General features: G+C 26.4%; 1 protein-coding gene across 4 annotated transcripts in view; it reads left to right on the top strand.

Moving 5' to 3' along the window:
- Positions 1-12,451, top strand: part of LOC107174181 (glutamate receptor ionotropic, NMDA 1-like) — a 166,112-nt gene that overhangs the window by 5,514 nt on the left and 148,147 nt on the right. The window contains exon 2 of one of the 4 annotated variants that reach the window (XM_089228227.1): positions 4,909-5,051. The exons of the other annotated variants lie outside the window; for them this stretch is intronic. The gene's annotated coding sequence lies outside the window, so the exon portion shown is untranslated. The remainder of the gene's footprint in view (positions 1-4,908; positions 5,052-12,451) is intronic. 4 annotated transcript variants of the gene reach the window in all.

Below are 12,451 nucleotides of genomic sequence, written 5' to 3'. Positions count from 1 at the left end.
TGTGTATATATGGCAAGGATAAATCCCGGATGATCACCCATCCGGGAGCTAGCATACTGCGGCTGGTACGTACGCTCAGTGCGTTTCCGCAGATTGAATGTACGACAGTGCTTTACTATTTTACCAAGCCACAATAAGATTGTTCTATTATAAGGTCTCCGTAGCTTATTATTTGGTTGAAATCAGACATCGTACTTCATAATATTATTAGATATTAAAGTGAGACCGTGGCTAAATAAAATGCAATTGTATAATGTATAATAATTTATCGGTACTACGATTTATATAGATTAATAATGTAACACATACATACTACGTTAAACATTTTCACAGTTCAACTGAATCATTAATAAATAGGTGTTATGTATTTTTTCAACTTTATGTTTGGTTATTAAAAAATTTATATTTAGATTAGCACGGAGATAATCAAACAAGAGTTTAAATCAGATTAGTTACAATGACGTATTTGGATGGTTATAGTGTTTAGGTACTGAAATTGAATTTTTGAATAATTGTAATTTGCAGTGTTGGGTATGCTTTTAAATATTCATTTTGTATCCCAAAATTTGTTGCTGACAGATAATTTATTATAATTTATGACAGTATTAAATCATGTGATATATTTACGAATGTTGGTAGAGCCCATGTTTTATGAAAACATAAGTTATTCATTTTTAACACAAAACTTCATCATTTTTCTGTATCTCATTTCCCATATCTATTCAATATCAACGTGTTTTTTTTAAATGTTTTTGTTGTAGTGTGCCCGCGATGCGTACAAACTTTTTTTATTCCATTACCGTCACATATTTGTGATATGTATCAAACATCAAAATTAATGTTATCAAATGTTTTAAATAAAAATAAAAATAAATTATAGGCATTTAAAGGTTATTTGTAAAATTTATATGTTTATATTTAATGTTTTTTGAGAAGATTTCATGAATTCCGATAGAGATTTAATACATCAACAATTCTTAATTTATTTAGGGTTATAACTTTTTTCCCACATTATTAGTCATTTAGGATTTACTAGGTATTTAAAATATACTGTGGTTGTCAAATATAGTATGACGTACATCATTGAGTTTATACCAGTATTGCCCATCGGCCATCATATTTACAGATAACCAACCATTCCCAAAATACAACATTTCTACTATTACTATACATATCGACATACTCCCAAACAGATGAATAAAATTATCGAGTTATGTTCAATGGATTGATTACTATTTTATGTTTTATTTTAGACATCATATTATTTGTGTAGAATGTCATTGTATATAATCAATTATTATGTAGAGATGTTTAAATTCACGAATTAACTATTTTTTTTAGAAAAAAAAAAAACAAACTGTGAAAGTATATTATAATCAATTAATAAAACTTACCATTATTATTGAAGTCGTAAACTTGCTAAAATATGTATTTTGCTTAGTAGTACAACAAAGTTTGATTTGAATTTTGAGTTCATAAGTACGGCGCTATACCTTGGTTGTCAAAGTTTTATCTTCATAAACAATTTAATAGTGAATAAATCCATAATAGATAGACATACATAATATTTGGTAATTACCAATCATCAATAGACCACTTACTAATAGATCTTGAATTAAGGCAGTTGTATCGAACTCAATAATGACCTATATTACGGTTTGGATGTTTAAAGTACGTTTGTTATGTGTCTTATAACATTTATAAATTCTGTTTACGATAGATTTAGACAAATATTGTAATCTGAAAGATGTTGATACCTATATTATTATTAGTTATTTACGTCAAGAATTTTTAACGATAAGATATTATAGTGATGCATTCGTTAATAATATGAATAGTAGACAATATTTAATTTTGAGACTTTAATGTTGCATACATTATTTTACAGGAACAATGTTTTACATAATAGGTAAAGTTGTTTACGTTGTATAGCATAGATTTTACATTTATGTATACAGTTGTTATAGGTATCTAATATCCAACATCCTATAGAGTATATCTCTATGTAGATTTGTAGCTCGTATACTGAATACTGTTGAGTAAATAAACTCTAAGTTATCAGCATAAAATAAATATTGAAACGATGCCTACCTATTACAGGATCATTTTTTACAATTTTGGATTTATAGATGCGGTTCGATTAGTAAGTACCTAGTAGTTATGTAATATTTTTAAACTTATTTACACTTATTAGTTATTATAATATCTTTAGATACGTACCTGTGATGTATTCAGTGTGATACGACACATAATATTCCGTATTTCTGTTACAATTCTTAATTTAAATCAATTTTTTCACAGTCGGCTGCTTTTACAGATATTGATTATTGGTACCTATGTAAGATGATTATTTTGCATTTTAACATTCGGTTTCAGGACTTAATTTTCAAAAGGCGGTTTATAACCACTAAAGTCTGAACAATGCCGTATGCTCGATTAATAACACTACCTACGGTGTAGGAATGTAGGATATATTTACCTACCTAATATTATTGTCATAGAACTATATTGTTATAGAATTATAATAGTAACAATACAGTTTAATGTGAATTATAGTAATGTTCATTAAACTTATTGTATTGCTTACGAAGTTACTTGAATTAATTTCATAAATTTGTTTCCAGAAAAATTTTAAAATATAATTATTATATAATTATAAATTTATAATATTTGGAATTTATTTTTTTAATTTGGGATAATGTTAAAAAGGTTATTTTAGTATGTTGTTTAGTTGATTATTAAATATAATTATATTATATTATTATTATTATTATTATTAAACATAATCCGACATTATTTACATATAAACATATTATAATTAATACGTTTGATGAATATAGTATATTTAGTAGTGTATGAAGTAAAAGCTTAATTCTTATTTTAAAAATAAACATATCATAATCATACTGTATTTATCCATAATCATTAAATATTTCGATGAAGGTATATGAAGTTCCTTTTTTTCTTAAGTCGACTAGTTATATGTGTAACAAATCATCAATGATGCGTTGTAACTATAAATCATAATATAATTAGAAAAGTTATATTATGATAATAGTTCATCTATATTATATAATATCTTTACATGTGAATCAATAAATTAGCAATAAAATTAAAATTAATTTTTTTTAAACAAAATTCCCAGTAGTTCATCTCAAATAATAATATTTTATTTTTAGACAGTATTACCTATGATCTATTTACTTGATGGTAAAACTATTTAAAATCTGTAGGTCTTTATAATTATAACTACATAATAATATAATATATCGGCTAAAATAGTTTATCACTTTCAGTTACCATCAAGTTCATTACAGAGGCAGAACTACAAAATAAAATATGAACACTGTAAAATAATATAGTTGTCAATGTAAATATAACCCAATGTAACTTAAATTTTCCAACCCAATGGCCTACATCGCCGAGGGTATATTTCGTGTTAATAAAAATAAAATAAAATAAAATATATCAGGAAAATTTAAAAATTTAATGTAAAAGTCAAATTTATTTAAAATTTACATTACACGTTTATTGAATATTTTTTAATCAATAAATCAAATGGCGTTCGGGGGTTTAAGTTCCCTCAAATAGTTGTTGAGAAGTTTTTCGAATATCTTGAATCTTATATCTCCGAGTCCCCATAGACGTCTTTAGTTTCGAGATCTAAACCAGAAATCTACATTACGGGTTGAAATAGATTTAAAGAAAATAAAAAAATAATTTGTGATGCACTCATTTTTAAGATATATTCATGATACCTGGAAACCTTATTACTAATTCTACCTATTTTGTTATATATTAACATAATAATTATTCATAAACATTGTGATCTTAGTTTACCTAACCTGCCCAAAATGTTCAAAACGATACGTCTGCTAAATAACATTAATAATTAACCACTGTAGTTTGTATACGTATTATCATTTAAGATTTATGTAATGTAATCTTAAGGAAATTAATGTTTGAAATAATCAAATTAAAATAAATAAACAAATATTTTAGAGATAGTTTTACATTTTAATTGAGCGACGCCTCTATTCGTCTTTCAAGATACAATATTTGATATGTACTTATAATTGAAAAGGAATACCTGCCGAACCTAACGATGGTTTGACTATTAATTGATTCAGATAAGATGCAAATTCCCAAATTATTGGCAACATTAACATAGAATTTTTCAGAAGTATTTTCAAAATCCGTTTACGATTTTAAACAGAGTATCTACTACTTCTTCACAAACTCACATAGTTTATTTAAGTCTTATGATACGTTTCCAAACTTTTGAATTTTTTACAAATAATTTTGTAAGATCGGCACCAGGGTACCTCCGGTATCGTTTACTTGAAACCATCGGTATTTAGTTTTAATCGTTCTCCCTTACAAAATTTATTTTGTCAAACCGAATTCGAGAATTAGTAAATTTAAATTTATTAGTCATGTCATTGTTTAAAAGGCACATTCGGAATGTATAGTCGAACTTAAATCTATACAGTGGTTTTTAAATTAAATCCGATAAATCTATTCGATTAAATTTACATGAAAATAATCTTATATATGTCGTAGCCACTTGATGAAATTGATCTTTTCATGAAAAGATGACCATTTCATGAAATGGAAACGGATTTTTTACACTTCGTGAAATTTGAAAATATTTCACAATATGGTCACTTTTTCATGAAATGGTCATCCTAATTTAACATCGTGTAATTTTTTTTCATAATGTGGTCGTTCACTTTATGTACTAAAATACATCATTTATTACACACTTAAATGTACAAGCTTTAATAAACATAAATGTAAGTTATTTTTATCTAAAGTTAACTTAAGTTATTATATAGGTATTACATAATATATTTATATCTATTTTTATCATATTAATCATATTATAATAATATTTTTATTTATTAGAGCAGGAAAATGAATTATGACAACGACTGTTACATTTTAAACCACCTTTAAAACAAACAAATCTTTTGGTTTGACAAGCACTTTTACATGAACAACTTAAGAACCCCTGACCACCAGATACAACTTGGACAGTTTCACGCAAGGTAAATTCTTTTTGTTTGTCAACCTGTTCAGCTAAAATGAAATTTGCAATTGCATGCTGCATACTTCCAGAATTAAACCATTAATTATATAACCCAGATAGTATTTATTTTATTTTATATGGACTCGTGTCACGTACCTACCTAGTTAACGGATATGATCAAACTTTACGCGTTCTTTAGATAAAAAATAACTTACATTTATGTTTATTAAAGCTTGTACATTTACGTGTGTAATAAATGTTGCATTTTAGTACATAAAGTGAACGACCACATTATGAAAAAAATTACACGATGTTAAATTAGGGTGACCATTTCATGAAAAAGTGACCATATTGTGAAATATTTTCAAATTTCACGAAGTGTAAAAAATCCGTTTCCATTTCATGAAATGGTCATCTTTTCATGAAAAGATCAATTTCGTCAAGTGGCTACGACATATATATTTGTACTTGTATAGGTTTTACCTACAAGTTTTACCTGAAAGTAATTATTATTCTACTTGAAAACACTTTAGCGAAGATGTATTTTATTGTGGTTTATTTTTAAGAACAATAGAATTTCACTATAATTTTATAAAATAAAATCAACCGTATACTTCACTCGAATTATATGATACGTGAAATTGTTGATGCATTACCATAGTCTTTAACTCTTAAGTGTGCAATAACGCAAAAATAGAAAAGAATAAAATAAAATAAATTATAAATAGATATAATTATAAAAATAAATAAATACAACAAAGGGTCCTGCCAATAGTTAAATTAAAAATAATTATGATAGAGAGTTGATGTTATCGGTCTGTGTTGTTCTCTACTCTTATAAGAAATGGAAAATAGATACCGTATAAAAATATCTAAATCAGCGCTTTACCTTCTTCCTGCTCATCGGAGGGCTCTCGAGGTCGTGATTCGAGAATATGATCAAGTACACCGTAGTAATAAAATATTTATTAGTAAATTATAACAATTAATATAGATAATAATATGATGCTCATACAACTTACCTTATTCGCGGCTGTATTTGATTTATGCAGATGACTTAATTAGGTTAAAAGGTTTTAAACACTCGAATCTAAATAAATACAACACTGATATATATATACTGTCACTCGCAGGATCCGATGTGGTTGCTGGTGCTCTTGCACACGTGATAGGTTATTACAGTCTTGAATGGTGTTCATGCACTAATGAGAGGAGACTACGTGGTCAAGCTGGCCAGAATCGCAGGCGGCTTCATCAAAGGCCTCTGAGTTTTCAAAGACTTAACGTTGTCCTTGGCGACAGAGCTCCTCATTGGACCATCCCTTGTGTCTGGTGGCACACGAAATAGCTCACACGTGTTGTCTCAGATTGGTATAACTACGTATAAGTTACTACGTGACCAAATAATGTAAATCGTTCCTTTCATCAGTGATCAAAGGGTTTTTTTTTTATTTTAACGGTCACCTGCGTGCGACAACTTGACAGTTATTTATTTTATTGAATAGTTAAACAACATACAATCATGATATGTGAGCATATCCATTACGTCATACAACCTACGCCTTTTTTTTTGTGTTGTGCCCTCATAACACCACTCAAAGGTGGGTGTCAGCGTGATGCATCAATTGAACCGTTACACCTACCATGCATAATGGTATATTATCTGGTCCTGATAGCTGCATTACGCTGTGTGTTATTCTATAGTCACTGGGTATAGTAATTCATGTCTAATACAACATATGCTTGCTTCCTTGTCAACTATTATTGGTTACTTAATATTATTAAATTCAGCTTCAATATAAAGAACGTCGGGTATGCAGTCAATTTTATTTATAAATTGTCTCGAGGATGCTATAATTAAAGGTGAACAATCATCGTTTAAGATTAAATTTAGGTTTTTTTGATTTATTATATACGTACCTAGATCAAATTTATTGGCGGTGTGATGAAATTTATTGCAAATTTGTCATCACATTGATACACTCGATTTATTTTTGGAAAAAAACATTTATCTTGTGAGTGATTGATTTTTGAACATATTGAGTATTGCTTTTTATTTCGATAGTTAGAATTATACGGTAAATAATTTATTTGTGACGTGTTGTTCATTGGATTTAAAAGTTCCAATATGGTAAATTGAGAAGTGTTATATGTTTGATGTTTTTATGTGATACATTGTCGATTATTAGATTTATTTAGATTTGGTTTATTATTGATTATGATTTATGAAGCAACTATTTTGTTCTACGTCATTTTGGTTTTGATAATTTTTTTCATTGTATATAAATTGGTTACATATCATCTTTACATTATTTAATTCTTCGAGTAATTTATTTATTTCGATATCTTTTATATTTTTATTTGTGTTTATTTGTTGGATTTTAGATTTTGTTATGTCCGTTTCATAATAAAATGAAGTTTTAGGAGTGTTACCTGCAGTTAACATGAATTCAATCATTTTATATTTACGCACATTACTTTTTAATTCTTTTAGATTCTTATTTCCTCTATGTATTGTGTAATGGAGTGTTTTAGGCCTTTCATTATGTTGTCTCCTTGTGATATTTTCAATCAATACGCCTACATAATGATTCTGTTTCATTTTTATATGAAACCACGGGTTCATCTGGGAGCTATTTAAGTTTTTCTAACATTAATCGGAGCATATTGGTTCGAATTTTAATTGGAATATTTTTTAAAATTCATCCCATTTTAGGTCTTCACCAGTCATATATATTTTTATAAAAAGTAAGTGCGAATCATCCAAAAATATAGGGATATATTGAAATTTTTCACATTGAAACCAACCATTTATGGCGGCAGCTCTGTCATATTTTTTTAAGAAATGTGCCGTATGTCTTTGGAAACTGAACCAGTGAAATTGGTTGGTTTGAAATATGTTTTTTTATTGTCAGACATGTTGCCTTTAATTACGCAAAATAGAATTAAATAAAAATTATAAAATTATAAATTATGGATAGATATAATTATATAAATAATTATTAATATAAAAAAATACAGCTAAGGCTCTTGCCAATAATCACGAAAAATTAACCATTACCTACGTAAAGGATTCATCGGATATATTATTTTTAGTTTTATTTAAAAAATAATCGATACATTTTGCAGTATTATTTAATTAAGCTCAATCAATATTTAAACTTTATAGAACTTTTGTTAACCCAATTAGTATATTTATCTAAAAACATGACCGCAAAAACAAAATATCACTTACAATCAATACACGCCTTGTTTCGCTCAAATCTAAAATGAATATTGTCTAAGTTAATGAATTACTGTAATTGACAAATGGTTCATTCTCAGTTTTCTAGCGACTTTGGCAGTAAAGTTGATATTTTAGTTTGGTTTAATATAATAATTTTGAGAGAAGATAATATAACTTTTAGTATTTTACGGTGTTCAACTAGGTACCAAGTTCTAATTATACAACTATATTAATATACAAATACTAGTTATTTGTTAAGATTTAACGTAAACTTATTCAGTTCATAAAGAAAAATGAATGTTTTATTATATTTCGATATTTAATGTGTATTATGATTTTAACATTTAAGTAGTTATTAAACGAGAAAAAATAGATTTTATTAAATGTATTATAATATATTTTAATGACATTATAATCATAAATAAACCTACCTAACTTACGTGAACAGCTTAAAACAAATTTTTTCGTAATTATAACATCGTAAATACTTCCCAATTTTTTTATTTAACCACTGAAGCTTAAATTTTTAAAGTATCATGTAAATCGTATCTATCTTAATATTAAATTATAAGTTCCGATTTTTTTTTTTATTAAAATTAAATCATTGTTGTCTACATAGTTGGGTCTTTTAAAATTTAAAATTATAATATAACACTGGATTATACCAACGCACTAGTGAAGCGAGTTGAGTGGCCAACACTCAGGATTATTCTGTATTATCTAGTACCTTTTTTTTTTATCTTAAATGTTTAGCAAACGACATGTGTGTATAATAAGCAAAATCGCTCGTATTGTTCTATTCGTGCAAAAGTTTACTGTTAATATGAATAAAACGAAAAGTCAAAACAAATAAATAAATACATGTATCTATACCATGTACTCAACGTATATGTATATGAACTTTATTGTACACAGATGAAAACTATGCAAAACTTCTAAGTAAAGTATAATATACTTGGAAAAAGTTTCTTTCTTACATGTTTAATAATTCAATTACATTAAAATTGGAATCAAATACACCATAGTCTATCTATACCCCCCTAATGGCAATATTTTCGTGGAAACGTGACCTCATCGTACGCTTTTTATGCAAGCCAAATTACGCTGTTTTTATTTTTTACCTTTAAAATAACAGAACATTCTAATTTAATGATGATAAACAATGTGTCTAATTAACTGCGCTGACTGTGATATAATTTAGATGTACGCAGGTAGGTAGTTAGTCAGACAAACAGAAACATACCTTCCTAACTATATATTACGATATTATTTACATTGATTTATCGTTTAGAACAAATATTTGAATACCCACGACTGCTACTTACGACGACTTTATAACTATTTGAACAGTATAGGTCATCAATTAATAATTTTTAAGGGCCACATTGGGAACCTACCTGGAAATTGTTCGGGGTCACAAAATCGCTGGCCAATTAATTAAACCAATAAAAAACAACACTAGAATGTATAATGTTATGAGTTTTCACATATTTTCTATTCTTTCTACGGACTAGGTAGAATTTCTACAACATCAGAAACTGGAACCTGGACCCGATTTCGACCTAAATGAACTTTTTCTTTGTCGGTCAGTGTAACCGTTTAGGGCCAGTAAACTATTCTGGTCACCAATGTAAGATTTAAAAAAGATAAAAAAAAAAATTATAAAAACCATACAGTTATTTAGTTATGTTTATTTTTGTTTTTGTTCATTTATAAAATTCATATCAGTACTGAAAAAATGTAATTCAAGTTAAGTATTCATATTATATGATTAATGACTTTAGTAAAGCTATAATAAATTTACTTATGTCTTATCCATATTGTCTTATACACTAAACATGAGCCTTCATAATAATAATAATAATAATATATTAATAATCTCCTTCCTCAGAGTAGAATATTCACCCTTCTCAATAAACAAATAATTTTTTATGTGCAAAATATTATAGCTTTTTTCTGAAATTTTATTAATACAATACGGAGGAAATGTCCTAGAATCATGAAGCTTAAAGTAAATAAAATATGTTTGTACAATTAACACCTATAAGCACGATAATTTATTAAAATAAACACTTGCAGTGATTTAATACGAGATTACTATATATACATTTTTTCTCCCAGCTGCTACTAATCTTTAGTTAGATTTTTAAAAATAATTTTCTAGAAAACTGAAAAAAGCACTTATAAGTTTAGCAGAATCCTACAACGGGCTCACACAGATTAAAAAACGTTTTAGTACGTACCAAACACCGAATATAACACTGCAAGAGTAACTTATAAATAAATTTCAATATATCAACAGACAACAGAAAAATCTGTACACTATATGCGTATAATATTTTAGGGATATGATAATCGTATCACAAACGTTTGTATCTACTACGAGCGATAAAATGTTGACAATAAATAAATACCAAATAATACAAATATGTTAATAATACAATCTAATATTGACTACCAAAATAGTGTAGGTACAGTTATTAGCTAAAAATAGTAATTACAGGATAACCAAAATAGAAAGGTTGGAATAGCGAAAAAGGTACCACCCTACAATTATGATTATTATGTATATTAAACAGGTAAAGATCATGCAGATTTAAATGCAAATTAAATTATTATTTTTTTTTCCATAAAATTAATTTCCAAGCACAGAATTTGTTTTATTTATCATAGAACTTTAATTTTGAATTCGATTTTAATTTTATAGAATTGTTGCAATTTTAAACACACTTTTTAAACTTTAAGTGCATTTAAATAATATATTATAAGTACCTTATAAGAATGAATAAATACAATGTCTGATAACAACTTCATTTGACCACTAAAAAGAAAAAAAAACAAAGGCAATACTTGTTATTTATTTTACTTCGTATTTTTATTTATATCACGTATGTTCTTACCTATGTACCAGACAAATGCTGCCCAACAGCCTGACAAACAAAATTTTTGTCACGTGCAAGAAGATAATAATATATATGTACGATGGTATGTAGATAGGTCGTTTTATTTATGTCTTGTACCAATCGTAAAAACGCCAAATTTCGTAAATTTAAATTATAAAAAAAGGGTTTCGTTTAATAATTCGTGTATACCATCAACTAAAAATCATTTTTTAACGTTTTAAAATATTATTTGCGTATTAAGTGGTATATTTAAAAAGCATTTTTCTTGTTTTGTAGGACATTTAAAGCCTCGTCCTAATTTTGAATAATCAAATACAAATATAAAAACGGGTTTAATACAAATAAATACAAATTATATAACATGATGAAATTATTTCAATATGTGGTCATCTATGTAATATAATTGATTGCATTATAGTCAATACAAATTATTCTTTAAAATATTTCATGCACATCGCTAATTGGATAAAAACATATTATATATCTTGTATCGTTACTTTTGATAAATGTATTTATTTTTTATAATTTGTTTGATCAATTTTGTTTTCATAAAAAATCATATTATATATCCTGGTTATTTTGTTTTAAGTTCTACATATTATAATAATGAAGGTAACTAATTATCATGTTAAATTGTTTTTCAATTTAATTATATGTATTATATGATAGTTTATTTCCCAAACAACAATTTTAAAATAATATCCACTTGAAATATTTTGTGTAGGTACCTAATCAATATCTCTACAAGTCGAATAAGTACAGAAATGTAAGAATTAAATAGTTGGGAATGACATGCGATGAAAATATATCCTGTAATTATATTTTATTGGGTTGAAATAAATAATAATGTTAATCGCAACAAATAGTATATACCGTATACCATATCATAAATATCAAATAATAATAACGGTTCATTCATACAATTAATGATTGATATAATAAAATATTTTAAAATATTACACCAAACAAGATCATTTTTTTTTTTTGTATACGATTGCTAATTTGGTAATAAATTATATTTGGCAGTTAACTGATTTAATGCGACCATGGCTCATAAAAAAATGTCAAGATATTTAAAAAAAAACCTTCATCATTGAGAAATTTCATTAAGTATTTAGTATAACATTTATACTCGTACATTTATGTAGATCAATTTTATAAAAGAATTATTATCTAAATCATTTAATTTTAACTTTAAGAATGTTACTGAAAGAATGAAGGTTAGGACTTAATAATTTAAACAAAATCGATTTAATATTTATGCACTTTTATATAATAATATAGGTATTG

This window comes from Diuraphis noxia, unplaced genomic scaffold (assembly GCF_037042655.1).
Source record: "Diuraphis noxia isolate RWA-SAM2 unplaced genomic scaffold, SU_Dnox_SAM2 contig0005, whole genome shotgun sequence".
Taxonomy (NCBI): Eukaryota; Metazoa; Arthropoda; class Insecta; order Hemiptera; family Aphididae; genus Diuraphis; species Diuraphis noxia.
This window is presented reverse-complemented; position numbering and strand designations above follow the sequence as displayed.